This window comes from Arachis ipaensis, chromosome B5, assembly GCF_059453495.1.
Source record: "Arachis ipaensis isolate K30076 ecotype BB chromosome B5, ASM5945349v1, whole genome shotgun sequence".
In the NCBI taxonomy this organism is placed as follows: Eukaryota; Viridiplantae; Streptophyta; class Magnoliopsida; order Fabales; family Fabaceae; genus Arachis; species Arachis ipaensis.
Window position 1 is genome coordinate 52644349 of NC_142440.1, and position 26091 is coordinate 52670439.

General features: G+C 40.4%; 1 non-coding gene across 1 annotated transcript; it reads left to right on the top strand.

Annotated features, from left to right (window-relative positions):
- Positions 1–24672: 24672 nt before the first annotated feature.
- On the top strand, positions 24673–24780 carry LOC148564189 (small nucleolar RNA R71). The gene has a single exon (XR_015885072.1). It is a non-coding gene; the product is annotated as a small nucleolar RNA R71 (small nucleolar RNA).
- The last annotated feature ends 1311 nt before the right edge of the window (positions 24781–26091 follow it).

Below are 26091 nucleotides of genomic sequence, written 5' to 3' on the forward strand. Positions count from 1 at the left end.
ATGAGTTGTGGCTTCAATTCAAAGTTATTTGCATTGACATTAGGGGTGAGAATGCTGCTTCCACAATGTCTAGCATTTGCAAAGGTATAGGATGCCAATAATCTCCTCTGCTGTGGCTTATTGTTAACCCCTCCTCCTGGATTAGATGGATCTCCTTCCATCTCGTGATATTCTTCCTCAGATTCTTCCTCTCCAACAATATTTTTCCCTCTTTCAGCTCTTCTCAACCTTCTAAGAGTTCTCTGGTCAGTTTCAGATAAAACAGGAATGGATCTCCCTGTACTTGACATACAAACAAAACAAAAGAAACACCACCAGTAACTCTTTAGTCTATTGCTAGAACGAAGTTTAGTTTAAGCAAAATTTCAAACAGTTAGCGTGTTAGTCAAAAATTAGAGAAACAGGAAATAAAAATGCTAGATCTAGATCACCACCTCACTTAATCATTGTCAATCTAATCAATCCCCGGCAACGGCGCCAAAAACTTGATGTGCGGAAAACAATCCGACACAAAACTCACCGGCAAGTGCACTGGGTCACATCAAGTAATAATAACTCACGGGAGTGAGGTCGATCCCACAGGGATTGAAGGATTGAGCAATTTTAGTTTAGTGGTTGATTTAGTCAAGCGAATCAAGATTTGGTTGAGAGATTTGTGATTTACAGAATTTAAATTGCATAGAAAGTAAAGGGAATGGGTAAATTGCATGAAATTAAAGATAACTGAAATTTAAAGTGCTGAATCTTAAAGAAAAGAAATTAAATGGCAGAAACTTAGAACGCAAGAAATGTAAATTACAGAATCTTAAAGTGCAAGAAATGTAAATGGCTTGAATTGTAAAGGGAATTGGGAATTGGATTTGCAGAAATTAAACAAGGCAAAGTAAAATTCAACAAACATAAGAGTGGAAGATGAATTGGATTGAATCGGATCTTGAAACAGAAATGTAAATGAGCTTGAAAGCAGTAAACAGAGAATGTAAAATGATAATTCAGATCTCAGGACCCAAGAGACTAGATAACCAAGTCTAGATCTCAATGCCTTCCTAGATCCAACAAGAACAATTGCAAAGGAAAAGTAAATTGCAGAGAAAGTAGATGAAGAAGCAATTAACAGAAATTTAAATTCAATTGTGCAGTAAAGAAACAGAGAGGTCTCAGGATGAGATTGAAACAGAATTCCTTCAATTCTCCAACCCAAGATCCAAGACAATTGTAATTGAAATTGAAAGCTAGAAAACTAAGAGGAAGGGAATTCAATTCTCCTTCCCCGAGACTTAGAAATTAAAATTCACTCCACACCAAAAGCTCTCCGAAAACTCTCTATGAAAACTAAAAGGAAAAGCCCTCTAAAAACTTAAATCATATGCTATTTATACACTTTCTTCAAATGGTCTTCAAGCCTTCAATTGGGCCTTTGCTCTTGATGAAATTGGGTTGATAGAGGCCTTGGTTGATTGCTCTTGGAGTTTGGAGAAGAACCAAAGTGAACCGGGTTTGGAATCATGTAAGCTTGAGTAAAAGTTTGAGTAAAAGTTTGAGGCAAACTTTTACTCAAACTTTTCATATCAGCCACCCCATCCTTGCTGCTACCAACGTTTGAGCCAAAGTTTGGGGTCAAACTTTTGCTCAATCGTTGGCTCCCCCTTGCACACTCATGGCGCCAACGTTTGCCAAAAAGTTTGAGGCAAATGTTGGCGCAAGCTTTTGCTTTCCAGGGTGTGTTGTTCATGGCGCCAACGTTTGCCAAAAATTTTGAGGCAAACGTTGGCGCAAACTTTAGCTCTCCAGGGTGTTGATTTGTGATGCCAAAAGTTTGCCAAAAAGTTTGAGGCAAATTTTTGCTCAAGCTTTTTGCCCAAAAGTTTGCACAAAAGTTTGAGGCAAACTTTTGGTCAAGCTTTTTGCTCCCTGGTTCGTTTTCACTTATTCCAAAAGTTTGAGCTAAAGTTTGAGGCAAACTTTTGCTCAATCTTTTTGTCCTCTCTTCCTCCTAGCCATTCCTTCTTGCTTCAACCTTTCTCCAAGCTTTCTTCACCTATCATTAATCAACCAAACACATCAAAGCTATGCTCAAAATCATGAGATATTCATTCTTTCATAATATGTGACAATTATAGCATAAAACCTCATGAAATTGCATTAATTCATCTATGGTTGATTAAATCAAAGGAAGCATGAAAATCTACCCAATTGGCTTGCTTATGGCTCAAGAAAGTGCATAATTCAAATGAAAATATAAGAAAAAGGCTAGTGAAACTAGGCTAAGATGACTTGTCATCAAGGACAGCCACCTATCCTATCCCAATCGCGAGATGGAGAACCACTCATATTATACCTCGCAGTGGGAAGCAAGGCAGTAGCATCAGCACTAGTCAGAGAAGACGAAAATGGACAACAACTCGTCTACTTCATTAGCAAGGAACTACAGGGATCCGAGCTGAACTACCAGAAAATAGAAAAATTTGCCTATACTCTTATCCTAACATCTCGACGACTCCGCCCGTACTTCCAGGCTCACACCATTAAGGTTCGAACTAACCAGCCCAAAAAAGGAATATTGTAGAAAATAGATCTAGCAGGCAGAATTCTACAATGGGCAGTCGAGTTGTCAGAGTTTGACCTTCAATATGAAGCTCGGACGGCCATCAAATCACAGTATCTGGCCGATTTAATCACAGAATTCATAGATGCCCTAGAAACCCCCACAGAATGGAATCTTTACGTGGATGGTTCTTCAAATAAAACTGGAAGTGGTGCGGGCGTGATAATAGAAAGCAACCAAGGAACCCAAGTTGAGCTCTCCCTCAAGTTTGGGTTCCCGGCCTCAAACAACCAGGCGGAATATGAAGCATTATTAGCTGGTTTAAAGCTGGCTAAAGAAGTTGAAGCTCAAAAACTCAACATTTACAGCGATTCATAAGTGGTCACATCACAAATAACAGGGAGCTACCAAGCCAAAGATCTCACCATGAAAAAGTATTTGGATAAAACCAAGGAATAGCTCGGACAAATAGGGGAGTATAAGATCTGCCACATACCCCGCGAACAAAATGCCCGAGCTGACGCACTCTCAAAACTAGCCAGCACCAAACCAGGAGGCAACAATAGAAGCCTCATCCAGGAAATGTTGCAGAACCCGTCAATCTCGGAAGAGGAAAAAGTCCTGACTATAACAAGTCAGGACCAAGGATGGATGACCCCTATAGCCAACTACCTCAGAACAGGAACGCTCCCCACAGAAGAAAATGACGCAAAAAGGCTAAAAAGGGAGGCACAGTACTACACCATCATAAACAACATCCTGTACAAAAGAGGAATCTCAACACCTTTACTAAAATGCGTGCGAACCTCCAACACAAGAGAAGTGCCTAGAAGAAATACACGGTGGTATCTGTGGCAATCATCTCGGAGCACGAGCTCTCGCTAAAAAAGTGCTCCGGGCGGGATTTTATTGGCCAACTCTACAGAAAGAAGCCACAGAATTTGTAAAGACATGCCCACCATGTCAGAAACATGCCAACTTTCACATCGCCCCGCCAGAAGAGCTCATCAGCGTGACCTCGCCTTGGCCGTTTGCAAAATGGGGACTCGATCTTCTCGGCCCCTTCCCACAGGGATCAGGACAAGTTAAATTCCTCATAGTAGGGGTAGATTACTTTACAAATTGGATCGAGGCAGAGCCCCTAGCCAATGCCACCGCTCAAAGAAGCCATAAATTCTTATATAGAAACATTGTCACAAGGTTCGGGGTTCCATATTCAATAACCACAGACAATGGCACCCAATTCACAGATGAAGGCTTCAGAAAACTAGTAGCCGACTTGAATATAAAGCACCAGTACACCTCCGTCGAACATCCACAAGCCAATGGGCAGGTCAAAGCTGCTAACAAAGTCATATTGGCCGGATTAAAACGGATATTACAAGATGCAAAGGGAGCCTGGGCAGAAGAGCTTCCACAGGTCCTGTGGGCGTATCGAACAACGCCACATTCCACCACGAAGGAATCCCCCTTCCGATTAGCATACGGAATAGAGGCGATGATTCCAGTAAAGATTGAGGAAGGGTCGCCTAGAGTAGTTCACTATAATGAGGGAGCAAACTCCCAACATTAGAGAGAAGAGCTCGACTTGTTACCTGAAATCCAAGAAAGAGCTCGGATCAGGGAAGAAGCTCTAAAACGCCGAATGGCTTCCAGATATAATCAAAAGGTAGTGCTGAGAAGTTTTGCAGAGAATGATCTCATCCTAATCCGAAATGATATTGGAACAACTCGACCAGGAGAGGGAAAGCTGGCAGCAAACTGGAAAGGACCCTACCGAGTCGTAGAAGTACTTGGAAAGGGCTACTACAGACTGTCTGAACTCGATGGATGAGAGCTCCCCAGGTCATGGCACGCCTGCGACCTCAGAAGGTACTACAGTTAGAAAAGATAAAAGATCTCATCATTGGATGCACTCTTTTTCCTAAAAAGGTTTTTTAACGAGGCACCAAGTTGAGACTCAGACAATCCCATATGTATGTATTTGCACTTCTCCTTTAAATAAAATATATTTTAGATATTCTACAAAGATTTCAAGACGCATTAATCTGAAGCATTCATCGTCCGATTATAAAGCAACAGTTCGGCAGAAAGTGAAAAACAATTTCACTGCACGATCACGATAAAGACAACCGTCCGATAAAGGTGAAAACGCGATTCACCCAAAGGACGATCTAGAGATGACAACCACTTTCTACAAATCGGAAAAGATGAACACAGAATAATGTAAGAAGTTATCGAAAGTGATCTAAAAAAGAACCTGACGAGGTCTTACAGATCGCTAAAATAATAACTTAAAGACTGGTCGAACGTTAAGAAGTTGAACCAAGTCAAACCAAGTTATAAGTAAACCCTAGAAAAAGGTCTGGCCAACCCTATTAAAGAGGATTACTTTAACTTAGAAGGGCCTCACATAACAAAGTCAGCCCAAAACAAAAAGTTATTAAAGTAGTCCCTGAAAGAGATCTGACAAAGATCCAAGAAAGAGGACTACAAAAAAATAACTTAAGGGAGACCGACATAACCAAGTCGGACTCCTACTACCAAAAAGTTATCAAAGTAGTCCCTGAAAGAGATCTGACAAAGATCCAAGAAAGAGGACTACAAAAAAATAACTTAAGGGAGACCGACATAACCAAGTCGGACTCCTACTAACAAAAAAGTTATCAAAGTAGTCCCTGAAAGAGATCTGACAAAGATCCAAGAAAGAGGACTACAAAAAAATAACTTAAGGGAGACCGACATAACCAAGTCGGACTCCTACTACCAAAAATTTATCAAAGTAGTCCCTGAAAGAGATCTGACAAAGATCCAAGAAAGAGGACTACAAAAAATAACTTAAGGGAGACCGACATAACCAAGTCGGACTCCTACTACCAAGAAGTTATCAAAGTAATCCCTGAAAGAGACCTGACAAAGATCCAAGAAAGAGGATTACAAAAATAACTTAAAAAGAGATCGACTTGACGAAGTCAATCTCCTACAAACAAGTTATAAAAGTAATCTTTGAAAGAGGGGATTACAATAATAACTCAGAAAGGGACCAACGCAATGGAACCGGCCACAAATATGGAAAACCGAGAAACAAGTTGGACCCCACAAATCGTAACCTCAAAGGATTCAAGCTACAAACAACAAAGTAATCCAAGGAGGTCGAGCAGCAAAATTTCAAACAACAATAGAAAAACAAAAAAGATGTCAAGTCAAACAACTACTTCTACTTTATAAAGTTATAAGGCCTGGAAGGCCACCAAAACCTACCACAAAGAGATAACAAGTTACCTTTTGTTTTTCAAAATAAAAAGTTGCTAGATAAGCAACTAGAAAGCGTCAGCAAATAAATAAAAAAGTTCTAAAAGAGCCCACAAGCCGGGCCAACCACACAAATTTTCAAGAAGAGATCAGCAAGCATCGGGAACCTTCTTGGCAGCATCAGGACAAGGAGAAGGAGGGCGAGTCTGGATCGGCACAGCATCCACAGTTCCATCCTCCTGATTCAGGATCTGGCAATCTGAGTCAGGCATAGCAGGAGGAACCGAAGAGGTCGGCACTTTGGTAGAAGAAACAGGGGGAGGAACAACATCATCATCATCACCCTCATCATCAGGGACAATCCTACCATCCCTGACTATATTATCCTGGCTAAAAAGGGTGAGATCGGCCCTGGGAGCAATGACCCGAACTTGCTCCTTTAAGTTCTCGTAAGCAGCAGTCACGCTGCCAACGAGATGACCTTGAAGCTCGGAATAATCTTCCCGGGCATGGTCGAGCTCCTCCCTCAGGCACAGCACCTCTTGATAAGAGGTAACGTAACTATCCTTGTGCATCAAGACTGCGTCCTCAGCCAACCTCAACGAAGCTGCCAATGACTGAGAACTTGCCTCCTCATTCTTCAAGTCCTTCTCCAGCTTGGCCACCTTCGTCTCAAGCTCCTCCTTTAACTCCTTCATCCGATCAAACTCTTGTTTCGCCTCCTCCATAAACGCTTTAGTGGTGTGGAGAGGGAGATTCTGAGCAGTACGATATATGGCAGCCGACATATACGCCATCTTCACATGATTTCGGGCCATGAATTCCAAGTGATGAAGGATGGACACGTCGTCCATGGAGAGAGCGCCATAGGGACCGATTTGTTGATCCACGAATTCAATAGCATTAAAATCAGGAGCATCGAGGTCGAAGGGCTCAGCAGTCTTTTGTTTTTTATTAGGAGGAGCAGCAGAGGCGACGTGAGGATCTACCAAATGAACTCGGGGTGTAGGGATCACTTTCTTCACCCCAGCGGAACTCTGCACTAATGGCTTCTCGCGCGCCTGGGAGGATCCCTCCCCAGCTGCCCTGGCAGCAACATTTCTGGCAGCAGTCGCCCTCTGTGCCCTCTTAAAAGCTTTCATAGCTTCATTATTCTTTATTGCCTCTGCAAGCAAAACAGAAAATTTAGCTACAAGTCGGATAAGTCAGAAAAGGCAGCTACAAGCAACACAAGATACCCAGTTCAGTTTGAAGAAGAGAAGGATTGGTCAGAAATTTCTTTGTGTCAAGATGGGGAGGTTGACCCCAGCATTCTTCCAAGATAGTCACAAAGGCTCGCTCGGCCTCATCCAACATCTCCCACGAATACCGGGAGACCCTCACAATCTTTTTGCCATTCCAAGGGAAAAGCAGGTTCGTCATTTTCATCCAGAAAAAAGGGTCGAGCTCCTTCAACAGCTCGGACCTTGAAAAATAGTTTTTAAAATCACGGAACGACTCGTCAAACATGGAAAAAACCTTCTTTCCTTGGGTAGAACGAAAGGAGACCTAAGCTGACTTCTTTTTTACCACACCGGGCTTAGTCAAGACAAACAGATAGAAAAAGAGAGATTGGAAAGCAGGAATACCAAAACCGTCGCACAGCAATTGGAAAATTTTTATGAAACCCCAGGAACTGGGGTGAAGTTGAGAAGGGGCAACATTACAAGACCATAACAGGTCGGTTTCAAATTGAGTAAAAGGAAGGGTAATACCCAGTTGACCAAAGAAAAAATCGTAAGCATAAAAGAAGGGGCGATCGTCAACAACTCGAGTCGAGAAGCAGACTCTCTCGTCAGAAGCATGAGGAACAAGCTCATAGTTCTTCTCGTCACCAGAATTACTACAGACACTATGAAACTGCCTAAGCTGAGCACAAAACTCAGAATCAACCAGCGAGACACACATGAGAACCATGGAGTCCACCCAATCGGCCATATCCGCAGGGACCTGGGAAGGCATCTCTACAACGTTATTTCGGGAAGACATGAGGTCAACAAAATCCTATAAAAAGAAAAGAAGAATGGATTACTTAAAAACATCTCGGACAGGGGGCAAAATATCTCGACGGGCGAATAAACAAAAAAGGGAAAACCCCAAGACTTAAGACAGAAAGTCTTGGGGCATCCCTTGGAGGCAGTAAACAAGCAAGGCCTTCAAGTTATTTCTACAGCCTACATCCCAGCACTCATCAAAATAAAATCCAGAAAGAAAACAAAGGAAGCAAAAACGCAAAAGGTCCACCCTTCTACAGTTTATCAGGAAAAGCATTGCTCCTACAGTTTACCAGCGAAAAGAACTACTTCTACAGTATATCAGAAATACCAAAAAGGCGAAGTAGCAAAGGCGCAAACTTTTTTTTTGAAATCAAGCAAAAAATCATGAGCCAAGGCACAAACAGAAATGGCGGCAACATGCAAGAGAAAAAGATTCAAGCAACAAGAAAAAGATTCGCACCAAAAAACGAAGAAATTCCAGAGCATGCAACAAGTCAAGCATGATAAAAACAGAAAGATCCAAACTTTCTCCAAAAAGAAGATCAAAAGGAAAACTCCATCGCAAAGTCAAAAACAACGAGGAAAATACGAAATGGGACTAACCTGGAGACGGAAGAAGCTTCGAGGAAGAGTGGAAGCGCAGAGATAAAGGCTGCCTAGAAAAACGCCAAGCGACGCCGCAAACACAAGAAAGCAGAAGCACAAGTGAAAGATAGAGAGCAGATGAGAGAAACAGAAAACGAGAGAGTAAAGGGAGAAGTTACGAAGAAGAAATGAAGAAGAGAAATCGTTTTTGATCGCGAAATTCAAAATAAAGCCAAGAGAGAATGAAGGGCAAATTAATGCCAATTAAATGCGGATATTAAAACCGCTTGCGTTCCCAAAAAAGTACTAATACAAAAGCGCGCGCTTTTAGAGGAAAACGTTCTACATTCAAAAAAGACTTTACAAAGAAAGGAATCGACAAATGCTTGAGTTTGACTTTAAGAAGGACCGTAGTCAAGGACTCAACCTCAAAAAGAAGATCGAGCTCAAGCAGGGGCACTGTTCATACCCTGGGTCGAGCTATCCGACCTGGGATGATTCGAAATAAAGCGACCAACCTCATCAGGTCAGACGACCCGACCTCTTCTTAAAGAGCTCGGCCAAATCGACAGGAGAGCCCAGTTAAGGGCCCAAATAGAGGAGCACGACCCGAATCCTAAGGCGGCTTAAGCCTATAGAGATGAAGGCGGTTCCGTTGGAAGATACGCTGACCTCAACTCAAAGATAAAGATAAGATAAGATAACTAACTTATCTTATCCAAAAGGTCACATCTCACCATTATAAATACACTGGAGCACCCAGGTATAACTCATACTCTGATTCTACATAACACCTGTTTAATACCCATGCTAACTTAAGCATCGGAGTCTCTTGCAGGTACCCCCCACCCTTCGGTGACAAGAGGATCAGTAGCACGTTCAAGTCCAAACAAGTCGGACGTACCAGTCCCGGTCACCATTTACCAACCGGACACATCGGTTCCGACCAGCACAGAAGATCTCGTCCGAGATCGACCTACAGTTTCAGGTAACCCTCGGAACAACGGCTTTGTGCTGTTTGGATCTTCTGACGAATCTCCTTTATCTTCTCAGTAGTTTCTTACACTAAGTTTGAACCTAAGACACTAGCTTCCCCATCGTCATTCCAACACAATGGTGTCCGACATCTTCTTTCGTAGAGAGCTTCGTTTGGTGCCATCCCGATACTTTATTGGCAACTGTTGTTGTAGACAAATTCGACCAAGAGCAGATACTTATCCCAGCTGCTTTGGTTGTCTTTCATACATAATCGTAACATGTCTTCTAACGTCTGGATTGTCTGCTCTGATTGTCCATCTATCTGAGGATGGTATGCTATACTCGTGTGCAATTCTGTTTCCAACGCTTTCTGAAAAGCTCCCCAAAATCTAGTATTAAACCTCGAAACTTGATCTGAGACAATTTACGAAGGTATCCCATGTAGTCGTACATTTTCTTGAATATATATTCGTTCCAGCCTTTCTAAAGTATAGTCAACTCGAATCGGAAGGAAGTGCGCTGACTTTGTCAACCTGTCCACAATTACCCAGATGGTATCGTGTCCTGTTGAGGTCCTTGGCAATCCCGTGACAAAATTCATAGTAATCTGCTCCCATTTCCATTGTGGTATTTCTAAGGGTTGCAGGGTTCCTGACAGCTTCTGATGTTCCACCTTCATCTTCTGGCAGGTTAAACATTTTGAGACATAATCAGCTACTTCTTTCTTTAAGCCCGGCCACCAGAACATTTGTTTCAAATCTCGATACATCTTTGTCACTCCAGGATGCATAGAAAATCTACTTTGGTGAGCTTCAGCAATAATCTTTTGTCGCAATTCTCCAGAGTTAGGCACACAAATTCTGTTCTGGTACCTCTATAGGCCACTATGATCCTATCTCACAGCTTCTGGTTCTTCTGTGTTAATTTGTCTCAGCATCGTCATCATTTCTGAGTCCTGTGCTTGTGCTTTCTGAATACTAATCTTAAAATCTGGTGTTATACGTAATTGGGCCAAACGGACTCCACTTGACGTCTCAGTCATAGCCAACTTAAGGTCCTCAAATTCCGCGAGTAATTTTTCTTCCTGTATCATCATCTAAGAGATACTCAAATTCTTCCTGCTTAAAGCGTTTGCCACCACGTTCGCTTTCCCTGGGTGATAACTTAATTTGAAATCATAATCCTTCAAAAATTCCATCCACCTTCGCTGTCCAGAATTCGCACTTTGTTAGTTTATCATATAACTTTCGAGTCCTCAGTGTCTGCAACACAGTCCTTAGATGCTCTTCATGCACTCTTTCTATCTTCGAATAGATGAGAATATCTTCTATGAAAACTACTACAAGCTGATCAAGGTACGGACGGAAAATACGATTCATGTAATCCATGAAAATCGTAGGAGTATTAGTTAGTCCAAACGACATAACCGTATACTCATAGTGACCATAACGAGTTCTAAATACAGTCTTCGGTATATCTGATTCTTTCACTCGAATCTAGTGATAGCTCGATCGTAAATCAATCTTCGAGAATACAGTTGCACCTTCCAACTGATCCATCAAATCATCTATCCGTGGAAGTGGATACTTGTTCTTGATAGTGTCTTTATTTAGCTGTCGGTAATCTTACACAAAGTCTGATTCCACCGTCCTTCTTCTTTATTAGCAATACTCGAGCTCCCCAAGATGATGCACTAGGACGAATAAATTCCTTTCCAAGTAGCTCATCCAATTACTTTTTCAACTTTGCAAGTTCCAGTGGTGACATCCGGCACGGTGCTATGGAAATCAGTCCGGTTCCAGGTACTAGTTTAATGCTGAATTCTATCTCTCACTAAGGAGGAAACTCAGGTATGTCGTCCAGGAAAACATCAGGAAATTCCTTTGCCACTCGGATTCGTTTTAAGCTTAGTTCATTGTCATTCGAGCTAGCCACTAACAGAACGTACCCCTCATAATCCCTCCTGTCTAAGGTAACTCTTACAGAATTCAGATAATCAAGGAATAACAGCAGATGGTTTAGTACATAGACTAAATGCTTTAGTACATAGACTATCAGATGGAATAACAGCAGTTCTTTTAGAATAATCAAGGAAAGCATGATACTTAGATAACCAATCTAATCCTAAAATAACTTCTAAACCACATAGAGGTAAACAGATTAGATCGTGTATAAAAGTCCTGTTTCTAATAGCGAATGGTACTTGCAAGCACACTAAACTGGTCAAAACATTTTGGGATGCAGGTATATGGACAATCAAGTAAAAATTCAATTTAAAAAAATATAATCCTAACTCGTCAGCAATAGTTAGAGAAATAAAGAATGCGATGCACCCGAATCATACAGTACAGTTAGAAATCGATTCTTGACATAACACTGACCTTGAATGAGGGCGTTCGATTGCACAACATCGTCAATAGTGATAGCAAAGACTCATCCTTGTTGCTGGGTTCTAACTGAATTTTGAGTAAATCCCTTCGGACAATCCTTGGCAATATGTCCAAGTTCTCCACAAGCATAGCAGTTAGGTGATCCAAACTGGCAAGACCTGTTATCATGCTCTTTTCCGCATTGCTTACATGCTGTCGTATGCCACGCGCTTTAAAATGCACCCTTCCCCCAGCTGCCTGATGATTGCTAAGACGCCTTGGTGGAAATCCTTGGCGACTCACCTTGGCCACAGTCACTTTCTTAATACATTCTTCCACTAACTTGCTCTTGTTGACTAATTCAGCAAAATTACGTATCTCCAGCGGAACTATTGAACTCATCAGATCATCACGAAGGCCTCCTTCAAACTTCAAGCACTTCCATTCTTCAAAGTCAGCAGGATTCCCTTGACAGATCTTAGAAAAATGACACAAGTCATCAAAATTACGATCATACTCAGCAACAGTCATATCCCCTTGCCTCAGCTGCATAAGCTCTATCTCTTTAGCATCACGCACTGCTCTTGGGAAATATTTCTTGTAGAATTCATCTTTAAAAATATCCCAAGGAATGTCACCTTCATTACGTTGTAGCAGCCGCTGTATCTCCTGCCACCAGTACTCAGCTTCTCCCTCGAGCATATAAATAGCAAACTCCACGTGTTGTCCTTCCGGAACATGATGCGCTCTCAGTGATCGTTCAATACCTCGAAACCAGTTATCAGCGTCAGTCGCAACAAGTGTACCCTTGAACTTAGGCAGATTAACCTTCAGAAAGGTCGCAAGGGTCATAGGTCTTTCAGGATGCCCTAAGTTATTCTCATCATTCCCATTATCTTCTCCATATTCGTTCTCGTTCCCATTTCTCACTCCAAGACGTTCAACAGCCCTAGCCGCTGCTACAACAGCTTCACGCACTACTTCAGCCACGTTGTTCATGGTAGCCATAAACGTTTCCTGTTCCCTCTCGTAGTTAACATTTGGAATTCCTTCCCGTACGCCTCGTCTCCATGAACCCATTGTAGTCCTGTTCACACCAAACAATCATTGTTAAGGTGATCAGTCTTAACACTTCAAGTCAAGTGTGAACATTCCCAAAATGAAAACACAGAAACAATCATGCAACATATATCACTGGGATATCCTATAGGCATGAGACACACAACAGAGTATGCAATGAAGCATAGTCAGTCCACTCCCCAGGCTCTACTGGGAACGAACTGATCTGATACCAATTTGTCTTCCTAATTACTATCTATTATTTATCATATGAGCCTGATTCGTTGTTAAAAGCGTAGTTAATTTGTGAGGTGTATTTTTTTTTTTGAAAACGTTTGGATTAATAGACAGAATCATTTATAATCAATTCACAAATAATAACAGATAAAACAGTTATAAACAACCACACATAAATACATCACAAGTAGTTGACAACATTCGGTGATTCAGCCTTTATTAGAATATAGACTGTTAGTTAGAACACTCCTAGATATAGCTAAATAATATCTATATACATGTATATACATACAACATCCCAGGTCCTAACCTGTTCAAGAGGTCCCTAAGCTGGCACCTAGGCTAGCCTAGACTCTATACTCACCTAATCCCTCTAAACTACTAAAATGAGGGAAAGTACGTTCTAGGTCCTCAAAAATCAAGTCAGGTGGAATGTCATTAAAAGATAGAACATCATCTGCTACTCCTCTGCACGATCAAACTTTTGCACAAGACATCTCTCTGGTACCTCATGAAGTAGCCACACAATAGAAATCTCGTACACAGGATTTAGGTTAAAGTGCGCATACAAACAGGGTGCAGACGTTGGCTGGTCTCACAGTATATACATATAATCAGAGAACGATATTCACCCTAGACTCAGAAGACTATCTAGAACAGAATCATCTTCTTGCAAACGGTCATCAGCGAACTATGGTAAGGTACTCTTACTTCCATCTGAAGGGGGAAGGGAGAGAGAAGGGGTAAGAACCGGGGAGTTCTTAGTAGGGTCGGGGTTATTAGTTACGTTCATTAATTCTATGTTGTTTAGCAGACTATTAGCAGAATACAAAGAAGCAGTAATTAGAAAACACAGATAAGTAGAGAAGATAGAGAAAACAGATAGCAGAACACAAACAGAAGAATACAAAAAAATAACACAAGCGCAGAGAATGGAATACAAACAAGGAAAGCATACATTCATACCACAATCATAACAAAGGAAATGCGCAACCAAGTATGATGTATCTCTAGCCCTAGCACAGGTAATGAGCTCATCTGTCGGTTTCTACCCGCTCCCGACGTAACCCGAAGCAGCTGAAATGGGTATGGTTTTCCAGTCAGCATAGGTACAGTTCTCACTAACCGACGTATGCGTCATATCCTCTGTAAGCAAACACCGCCTTACAGGTGGCGGCATTCCAACCGTGTATGAAATCATATTCTCTGTAAGCAGTCCTCGCCTTACAGGTGAAGCATTCTAGCCGGGTATGAATTAATATCCTCTGCAAGTGATCTCAGGTTATCAGTTGCAGGTACAGCTCTCAATAGCTGTGTAACACTGGAAAACGTTCTGTGGTCGTACCACTATCTATCTGACTACCTTCACGCAGTAGATCGTTACATAATCATTCTCATTATCATCATTCATCATCATTCTCATTATTTATCATCATTTTCACATTCTTATGCAGTACCTCTTTCTTTCTCTATTTAATCATACTGTACAAACTTTACATCTTTCACTTTTACAATATCCTGGCTCAAACCATTTCTCTTTATCATATTATTCTTTTCTCTTTGTATCTCTTTACTTTACTCTGGTTACTCTGTGCTCTGTGTTACTTTATTCTGCTCTGATTTCTCTGTTTAACATGTGTATTTAAAGCTTATGTAAATTTCAGTATGAATAGTTAGCCTGTCCCAGGTATAGGTTCATTAAGTCTATACTGAAACAGTTTAACTTTTCATATAGAACCTAACCCTAGTCGCAACTCAAGTACTAACTAAGTTGCCCTAGTTCGTTCACTAGTTTCTGTCTGTTTTTTTGTCATTAAAATTTTACAGACTTCTTTTGGTTCTTATCTTTTCTTAAACTTTTTATCTTTTCTTTATCTTTGCCTCACTATCATGTTATTACCACTCCCTAAGTGTTTTATGAAGGTAATTATGAGATTCTGCACATAAAGTTGTCTTTCTAAAGCTTTTACAGAAAACTGCCTTTTTCGTATTATTTTATTATTTTTATTAAAATATTATTTTTAATTAAATATTATTATTTAATATTTTATTATTATTTATTATTTTAATACTAAATTTTCGAAAATTAACTTACCTTTTACTTTTAACCTTTAAAATTCACTTTTTACCACCCGTAACTTTTAATATTTCTACTTTTACCACCCTAACTTCCAGAAATTACCATATAACCCCTTAAACACCAAAAATTTTACTTTCTTGCCCTTTCTAAGATCTAAAAGGTGTTCTTCAATGTTCTTCATCACACTCAAAGTGTTCTTCGTATATTCTTCAAATTCTTTCTCTGTTTTTACCCGTTTTTCACTCTTTTCAGCAACCGATTTTTACCAAAATTCAAAATAAATTTCCAGCCACTAAAACCCCATCTTTTCTGCATGATTTTAACACAAATTGAACCTCAATTTAAGCTCTAGGGTTTCGTTTTCCAGCAGCCACAAGAACACACATTCATAGCTTGAATTTCATCAAATTTCATCAAATTTTCACCAAAATTTCAACAAGAATTACTCATACAAACAATCAATTTCAAGCACAGCCAAACCATATCATAATCACACAACTCAAACCCAATCAATCAAGATTAAATTCATCAATTCCTACCTGGTTTTTCTGCTCCTAATTCGGTTAAACTTTCAGGTGGTCCTTAAGCACTTTTTCCTCCTAAATCAAATCAAGAACAACTTTAAATCCAAAAACTCTCAACTGACCAAATCTCACTCAGTATCTTAGGAAGAGATATCTCACCTTATACTTGCTGGAAATTCACGTTTCTTGGCCCTCAAGTCAAGTTAAGCATGATTCCTAAGGAAGAACATCAAGAAAACACATGTTTTGCATGGTTTTCCTTGAAAACTGAATTGAAATGGGAGGGAGACAGCCATCTCACCTTATTTCCATCCTTGATAAGTTACATTGTTATATAGAGGAAGAAGAGAGGATCATTTTGGTGAAATCGGAGTTTTGATTTGAGTTTTAGTTCAGCAGAAATCAAGCTTTGAAGATTAAGTGTCCATGAAAGTTTCTCTCTTTTCTCTCTTGTTATTTTCGGCCAAAATGATGAAATGAGATAGCCTTGGAGGTCTTGAGAGTGTAAGGTGAGTTGTGATTGGTTGGCTTGAAGGTGGATTAAAATAATATTAAAATATCTCTGGTGTACAACTACTAAAACTAGGTGTATCGGAACACTCGTAAAAACATCTCTAAAAATTATTTTCTGAGCTACTAGCATAAATGACACTAGTAACATATTTATTGTGAGAATAAAACATGTATGATGAGGCCTTATCATTGCTAAATTCATCAGAGAGTGCTGGTGCTATGCTGCACCAGTAAACCGTAAATCCGGTTAAACCGATTTTTCTGTTTTTAACAAAAACAGACCAGGTAACCTTATAATGTCATTCAAGCATTTTCTAATACTAATATAATGATAACATTATACTATTATCTCTCTCCTCTCATGAATCGAGTCCAGTTCGTCAAATAGAGACTATTTACGAAAATCAGAATCAAAACTGCCAACTGATACGTTTCAAAAACAAGGTTCTTCGCGATTGCATTATCGAGCTTGCCTCAGAGGAGGTTCTAACTTAAGGATGACATAATGATAATGAGGATTGAGATGCTTGATGATATATCATAGGTGTTCCCTTTACTGATCTTCCGGAGAAATCCGTACTTTCAGAGAAGATCTTATGTACCCGAAAATTAGGGTTGTTACACTGATGAGCTCCTCTAGCGGGGCGATGTGAAAGTTGGCATGTTTCTGACATGGTGGACATGTCTTCATGAATTTTGTTGCTTCTCTTTGTAAGGTCGGCCAATAAAATCCAGCTCGGAGTACTTTCTTAGTGAGTGCCTGTGCTCCGAGATGGTTGCCACAGATGCCACTGTGTACTTCTTCTAAAACTTCCTTTGTATTGGAAGTCGGCACCATTTTAATAGTGGTGTTGAAATTTCTCTTTTGTATAGAGTATTATTTATGATGGTGTAGTGTTGTGCTTCCCGTTTTAACCTCTTTGCCTCCTTCTTATCTGTAGGGAGTGTTTCTGTTTTGAGGTAATTAATTATGGGGGTCATCCATCCTTGATCAAGACCTGTTATGGCTAGGACCTTGTCTTCTTCCGAGATTGACGGATTCTGCAGCATCTCTTGGATGAGGCTTCTATTGTTCCCGGGGTATATGGCGGACCTCATATTCCCCGAGTTGTTCGAGCTGTTCCTTGGTTTTGTCCAAGTACTTTTTCATGGTAGGATCCTTGGCTTGGTAACTCCCTGCTATTTGTGAGGTAACTACTTGTGAGTCACTGAAGATAATAGGCTTTTGAGCTCTGATGATCGGATAATTTATACGCTTTTTGACATTGTTTTTAGTATATTTTTAGTAGGATCTAGTTACTTTTAGGGATGTTTTTAATAGATTTTATGTTAAATTCACATTTCTGGACTTTACTATGAGTTTGTGTGTTTTTCTGTGATTTCAGGTATTTTCTGGCTGAAATTGAGGGACTTGAGCAGAAATCAGATTCAGAGGTTGAAGAAGGACTGCTGATGCTGTTGGATTCTGACCTCCCTGCACTCAAAGTAGATTTTCTGGAGCTACAGAACTCGAAATGGCGCGCTTCCAATTGCGTTGGAAAGTAGACATCCAGGGCTTTCCAGCAATATATAATAGTCCATACTTTCGCCAAGAATAGACGACGTAAACTGGCGTTCCACGCCAGCTTTCTACCCAAGTCTGGCGTCCAGCGCCAGTAAAGGAGCCAAAATCAAAGTTGAACGCCCAAACTGGCACTAAAGCTGGCGTTCAACTCCAAGGAGGACCTCTACACGTGTAACAATCAAAGCCCAGCCCAAGCACACACCAAGTGGGCCCCGGAAGTGGATTTATGCATCAATTACTTACTCATGTAAACCCTAGTAGCTAGTTTATTATAAATAGGACCTTTTACTATTGTATTTGGCATCTTTGGATTACCTTATGATCCTTTGATCACGTTTTAGGGGGCTGGCTATCTCGGCCATGCCTGGACCTTCACTTATGTATTTTTAACGGTAGAGTTTCTACACTCCATAGATTAAGGTGTGGAGCTCTGCTATCCCTCAAAGATTAATGCAAAGTACTACTGTTTTCTATTCAATTCTTCTTATTTCGCTTCTAAGATATCCATTCGCACCCAAGAACGTGATGAAGGTGATGATTATGTGTGACGCTCATCATCCTTCTCCCTTATGAAAACACTTCTGTTCTACATGAAATAAGCTAGAATGAGTATCTCTTAGATCTCCTAACCAGAATCTTCGTGGCGTAAGCTAGAATGATGGCAGCATTCAAGAGAATCCGGAAGGTCTAAACCTTGTCTGTGGTATTCCGAGTAGGATTCAATGATTGAATGACTGTGACGAGCTTCGAACTTGCGATTGCAGGGCGTTAGTGACAGACGCAAAAGGATAGTAAATTCTATTCCAGCATGATCGAGAACCGACAGATGAATAGCCGTGCCGTGACAGGGTGCTTGAGCATATTATTCACTGAGAGGATAAGATGAAGCCATTGACAAGGGTGATGCCTCCAGACGATTAGCCGTGCCGTGACAGGGCATTGGATCATTTTCCCGTGAGATGACCGAAAGTAGCCATTGACAGTGGTGATGTATCACATAAAGCCAGCCATGGAAAGGAGTAAGACTGATTGGATGAAGATAGTAGGAAAGCAGAGGTTCAGAGGAACGAAAAGCATCTCCATTCGCTTATCTGAAATTCCTACCAATGATTTACATAAGTACCTCTATCCCTATTCTTTTATTTATTATTCGAAAACTCCATAATTATTTTATATCCGCCTGACTGAGATTTACAAGGTGACCATAGCTTGCTTCATACCAACAATCTCCGTGGGATTCGACCCTTACTCACGTAAGGTATTACTTGGACGACCCAGTGCACTTGCTGGTTAGTTGTATCGAAGTTGTGACAATCATGAATTAAGATCAGAGCACCAAGCTTTGAAGCCATTACCAGGATTTGTTCGAGCCTGGAGATCACAATTCCCCGGCAACGGCGCCAAAAACTTGGTGCACGAAATTGTGATCTCCAGGCTCGAACAAATCCTGGTAATGGCTTCAAAGCTTGGTGCTCTGATCTTAATTCATGATTGTCACAACTTCGATACAACTAACCAGCAAGTGCACTGGGTCGTCCAAGTAATACCTTACGTGAGTAAGGGTCGAATCCCACGGAGATTGTTGGTATGAAGCAAGCTATGGTCACCTTGTAAATCTCAGTCAGGCGGATATAAAATAATTATGGAGTTTTCGAATAATAAATAAAAGAATAGGGATAGAGGTACTTATGTAAATCATTGGTAGGAATTTCAGATAAGAGAATGGAGATGCTTTTCGTTCCTCTGAACCTCTGCTTTCCTACTATCTTCATCCAATCAGTCTTACTCCTTTCCATGGCTGGCTTTATGTGATACATCACCACTGTCAATGGCTACATTCGGTCATCTCACGGGAAAATGATCCAATGCCCTGTCACGGCACGGCTAATCGTCTGGAGGCATCACCCTTGTCAATGGCTTCATCTTATCCTCTCAGTGAATAATATGCTCACGCACCCTGTCACGGCACGGCTATTCATCTGTCGGTTCTCGATCATGCTGGAATAGGATTTACTATCCTTTTGCGTCTGTCACTAACGCCCTGCAATCGCGAGTTCGGAGCTCGTCACAGTCATTCAATCATTGAATCCTACTCGGAATACCACAGACAAGGTTTAGACCTTCCGGATTCTCTTGAATGCCGCCATCATTCTAGCTTACGCCACGAAGATTCTGGTTAGGAGATCTAAGAGATACTCATTCTAGCTCATTTCATGTAGAACAGAAGTGTTTTCATAAGGGAGAAGGATGATGAGCGTCACACATAATCATCACCTTCATCACGTTCTTGGGTGCGAATGGATATCTTAGAAGCGAAATAAGAAGAATTGAATAGAAAACAGTAGTACTTTGCATTAATCTTTGAGGGACAGCAGAGCTCCACACCTAATCTATGGAGTGTAGAAACTCTACCGTTAAAAATACATAAGTGAAGGTCCAGGCATGGCCGAGATGGCCAGCCCCCTAAAACGTGATCAAAGGATCATAAGGTAATCCAAAGATGCCAAATACAATAGTAAAAGGTCCTATTTATAATAAACTAGCTACTAGGGTTTACATGAGTAAGTAATTGATGCATAAATCCACTTCCGGGGCCCACTTGGTGTGTGCTTGGGCTGGGCTTTGATTGTTACACGTGTAGAGGTCCTCCTTGGAGTTGAACGCCAGCTTTAGTGCCAGTTTGGGCGTTCAACTCTGATTTTGGCTCCTTTTCTGGCGCTGGACGCCAGACTTGGGTAGAAAGCTGGCGTTGAACGCCAGTTTACGTCGTCTATTCTTGGCCAAAGTATGAACTATTATATATTGCTGGAAAGCCCTGGATGTCTACTTTCCAACGCAACTGGAAGCGCGCCATTTCGAGTTCTGTAGCTCCAGGAAATCCACTTTGAGTGCAGGGAGGTCAGAATCCAACAGCATCAGCAGTCCTTCTTCAACCTCTGAATCTGATTTCTGCTCAAGTCCCTCAATTTCAGTCAGAAAATACCTGAAATCACAGAAAAACACACAAACTCATAGTAAAGTCCAGAAATGTGAATTTAACATAAAATCTATTAAAAACATCCCTAAAAGTAACTAGATCCTACTAAAAATATACTAAAAACAATGTCAAAAAGCGTATAAATTATCCGCTCATCACAACACCAAACTTAAATTGTTGCTTGTCCCCAAGCAACTGAAAATCAAAATAGGATAAAAAGAATAGAATATACTATAAATTCCAAACTATCAATGAAACAGAGCTTCAATCATATGAGCGGGACTTATAGCTTTTTGCCTCTTGAATAGTTTTGGCATCTCACTTTATCCATTGAGGTTCAGAATGATTGGCATCTATAGGAACTTCAGATTTCGAATAGTGTTATTGACTCTCTTAGTTCAGCATGATGATTCTTGAACACAGCTTCTTTATGAGTCTTGGCCGTGGCCCTAAGCATTTTGTTTTCCAGTATTACCACCGGATACATAAATGCCACAGACACATAATTGGGTGAACCTTTTCAGATTGTGACTCAGCTTTGCTAAAGTCCCCAATTAGAGGTGTCCAGGGTTCTTAAGCACACTCTTTTTTTTGCTTTGGACCTTGACTTTAACCGCTCAGTCTCAAGTTTTCACTTGACACCTACACGCCACAAGCACATGGTTAGGGACAGCTTGGTTTAGCCGCTTAGACCAGGATTTTATTCCTTTAGGCCCTCCTATCCACTGATGCTCAAAGCCTTGGGATCCTTTTTATTGCCCTTGCCTTTTGGTTTTAAGGGTTATTGGCTTTTTGCTCTTGCCTCTTGGTTTTAAGAGCTTTGGCTTTTTCTGCTTGCTTTTTCTTTCTATATTTTTTTTTTCGCCTAATTTTTTTTTTCTGCAAGCTTTGTTCTTTGCTGCTTTTTCTTGCTTCAAGAATCATTTTTATGATTTTTCAGATTATCAAATAACATGTCTCCTAGTCATCATTCTTTCAAGAGCTAACATATTTAACATTCTTAAACAACAACTTCAAAAGACATATGCACTGTTCAAGCATACATTCAGAAAACAAGAAGCATTGTCACCACATCAATATAATTAAACTAAGTTCAAGGATAAATTCAAAATTCATGTACTTCTTGTTCTTTTGAATTAAAACAGTTTTTATTTTAAGAGAGGTGATGGATTCATAGGACATTCATAACTTTAAGACAGAGTTACTAACTACTAATGATCATGTAATGAAGACACAAACATAGATAAGCACATAACATTGAAAATGAAAAACAGAGAAAGTAAGAACAAGGAATGAGTCCACCTTAGTGATGTCCTTGAGCTCTTCTATGTCTCTTCCTTGCCTTGGCTGCTCCTCCTTCATTGCTTTTAGATCTTCTCTGATTTCATGAAGGATGATGGAGTGCTCTTGATGTTCCACCCTTAGTTGCTTCCAATAATTGTGTGGAAGAAAATGTATCCCCTGAGGTATCTCAGGGATCTCTTGATTTGCAGTCAAATTTTCTACCACTGAGCTATAGACCCTTGATGGAAGCTTTTGTCTTCCCTTTCCTCTTTCTAGAGGTTTCTCTGGCCTTAGGTGCCATCAATGGTTATGGAAAAAACAAAAAAGCTATGCTTTTACCACACCAAACATAGAATGTTGCTCGCCCTCGAGCAAAAGAAGAAAGAATAGAAGAAGAAGAAGAAGATATGGAGGAGATGGATGGAGGTGTGTATTCGGCCATATGGGTGGGATTGGGTGGGAAAGAGATGTTGAATTTTGAAGGAAAGTGGGTGTTTGGATGTGAGTGGTAAAGAGTTAATAGGGAAGAGTGTTTATTGGGAATAGAGGATGATTGAGAAGAGAGAAGAGAGTGAGTGGAGGTAGGTGGGGATCCTGTGGGGTCCATAGATCCTGAGGTGATCCTGTGAGGTCCACAGATCTTGAGGTGTCAAGGCATTTACATCCCTGCACCAATTTAGGCATGCAAAATGCCCTTGCACACAACTCTGGGCGTTCAGCGCCAGGTTGGTGCCCATTTTGGGCGTTCAACGCCAGAACTATGCTCTGTTCTGGCGTTTGAACGCCAGACAGATGCTCCTCCAGGGTGTGATTTTTCTTCTGCTATTTTTGATTCCGTTTTTGAATTTTTATATTTATTTTGTGACTCCACATGATCATGAACCTAAGAAAACCTGAAAAATAAGAATTAGATAAACATTAGGTTGCCTCCCAACAAGCGCTTCTTTAATGTCAATAGCTTGACAGTGGGCTCTCATGGAGCCTCACAGATGTGCAGAGCTTTGTTGAGACTCTCCAACACCAAACTTAGAGTTTGGATATGGGAGTTCAACACCAAACTTAGAGTTTGGTTGTGGCCTCCCAACACCAAACTTAGAGTTTGACTGTGGGGGCTCTGGTTGACTCTGCTTGGAGAGAAGCTTTTCTTGCTTCCTTTCCATGGTTGCAGAGGGAGATCCTTGAGTTTTGAATACAAGGGAGTTCTCATTCCATTGAAGGACTATTTCACCTCTGTCAACATCAATCACAGCTCTTGCTGTGGCCAAGAAAGGTCTTCCTAGGATGATGGATTCATCCTCTTCCTTTCCAGTATCCAGGATTATGAAATCAGCAGGGATGTAAAGGCCCTCAACCTTTACTAAAACGTCCTCTACTTGTCCATAAGCCTGTTTTCTTGAGCTGTCTGCCATCTATAGTGAGATTTTAGCAGCTTGTACCCCATAGATTCCTAGTTTCTCTATTACAGAGAGGGGCATGAGTTTTATTCCTGAACCAAGGTCACACAGAGCTTTAAAGATCATGGTGCCTATGGTACAGGGTATTATGAACTTTCCAGGATCCTGTCTCTTCTGAGGCAATGTCAGTTGATCCAGATCACTTAGTTCATTGATGAACAAGGGAGGTTCAACTTCCCAAGCATCAATGCCAAATAATTTGGCATTCAGCTTCATGATTTCACCAAGAAACTTGGCAATTTGCTCTTCAGTAACATCCTCATTCTCTTCAGAAGAGGAATACTCAGCAGAGCTCATGAAGGGCATAAGGAGGTTCAATGGGATCTCTATGGTCTCTAGATGAGCCTCAGAGTCCTTTGGTTCCTCAGAGGGAAGCTCCTTATTGATCACTGGACGTCCCAGGAGGTCTTCCTCCTTGTGATTCACGTCCTCTCCTCTCCTCACAGGTTCGGCCATGGCGCTTATGTCAATGGCCTTGCACTCTCCTTTTGGATTCTCTTCTGTATTGCTTGGGAGAGTACTAGGAGGGATTTCAGTGATCCTTTTACTCAGCTGGCCCACTTGTGCTTCCAGATTTCTAATGGAAGACCTTGTTTCATTCATGAAACTTACAGTGGCCTTAGATAGATCAGAGACTAGATTTGCTAAATTAGAAGCATTTTGTTCAGAGTTCTCTATCTGTTGCTGAGTTGATGATGGAAAAGGTTTGCTATTGCTAAACCTGTTTCTTCCACCATTGTTAAAGCCTTGTTGAGGCTTTTGATCCTTCCATGAGAAATTTGGATGATTTCTCCATGTTGAGTTATAGGTGTTTCCATAAGGTTCACCTAAGTAATTTACCTCTGCTATTGCAGGGTTCTCAGGATCATAGGCTTCTTCTTCAGAAGATGCCTCTTGAGTACTGTTGGATGCAGCTTGCATTCCATGCAGACTCTGAGAGATCATATTGACTTGCTGAGTCAATATTTTATTCTGAGCCAATATGGCATTCAGAGTATCAACCTCAAGAACTCCCTTCTTCATAGGCGTCCCATTACTCACAGGATTCCTTTCAGAAGTGTACATGAACTGGTTATTAGCAACCATGTCAATGAGTTCTTGAGCTTCTGCAGGCATTTTCTTTAGGTGAATGGATCCACCTGCAGAAGTGTCCAGTGACATCTTTGATAGCTCAGATAAACCATCATAGAATATATCCAGGATGGTCCATTCTGAAAGCATGTCAGAAGGACACTTTTTGGTCAACTGTTTGTATCTTTCCCAAGCTTCATAGAGAGATTCACCTTCTTTCTGTCTGAAGGTTTGAACATCAGCTCTAAGCTTGCTCAGCTTTTGAGGAGGAAAATACTTGGCTAAGAAAGCCGTGACCAGCTTATCCCAAGAGTTCAGGCTGTCTTTGGGTTGAGAATCCAACCATAATCTAGCTCTGTCTCTTACAGCAAAAGGGAAAAGCATGAGCCTGTAGACTTCAGGATCTACTCCATTAGTCTTAACAGTATCACATATCTGCAAGAATTCAGTTAAAAACTGAAAAGGATCTTCAGATGGAAGTCCATGAAACTTGCAGTTCTGCTGCATCAGAGAAACTAATTGAGGTTTCAGCTCAAAGTTGTTTGCTCCAATGGCAGGAATGGAGATGCTTCTTCCATGTAAATTGGAATTAGGTGCAGTAAAGTCACCAAGCATCCTCCTTTCATTATTATTATTTTCGGCTGCCATCTCTTCTGCCTGTTCGAAAATTTCTGAAAGGTTATCTCTGGATTGTTGTATTTTAGCTTCTCTTAATTTTCTCTTCAGAGTTCTTTCAGGTTCTGGATCTGCTTCCACAAGAATGTTCTTATCCTTGCTCCTGCTCATATGACAAAGAAGAAGGCACAGAAGAATAATAATAATAATAGAGATCCTTTATACCACAGTAAGGGGATCCCTGTATGAGTAGAAGAAGAGGGGGAGATAAAAAATGTGATGTAAAGGAAGAAACACAACTGTACGAATGGAAGAGATGTGAGATGAGATGTTAGGATATGAATGAATAAATAGAATGAGATGGGGGAGGGATAATTTTCGAAAATTATTTTGAAAAAGAGTTAGTGATTTTCGAAAATGGTTTTTGAAAAATGTTAGTAATTTTCGAAAATTTTTGAAATCAAAAATAGAAAATAAAAATAATTAGTTAATTAAAAAGAAATTTTTGAAAAAGAGGGAGATATTTTTGAAAATTAGAGAGAGAGAGAGTTAGTTAGGTAGTTTTGAAAAAGTTAAGAAACAAACAAAAAGTTAGTTAGTTAGTTGAAACAACTTTTGAAAAGATAGGAAGTTAGGAAGTTAGAAAAGATATTTTGAAAAGATATTTTTTTGAAAAAAGATAAGATAAGAAGATATTTTTGAAAAGATATGATAAAATTAGTTTTGAAAAAGATTTGATTTTTAAAATCACAATTAATGACTTGATTCATAAGAAATCACAAGATATGATTCTAGAAATTAAAGTTTGAATCTTTCTTAACAAGCAAGTAACAAACTTCAAATTTTTGAATCAAAACATTAATTGGTTTTGTTATTTTCGAAAATTTGGTATAAAAATAAGAAAAATATTTTTGAAAAATATTTTTGGAGTTTTCGAAAATAACTAAG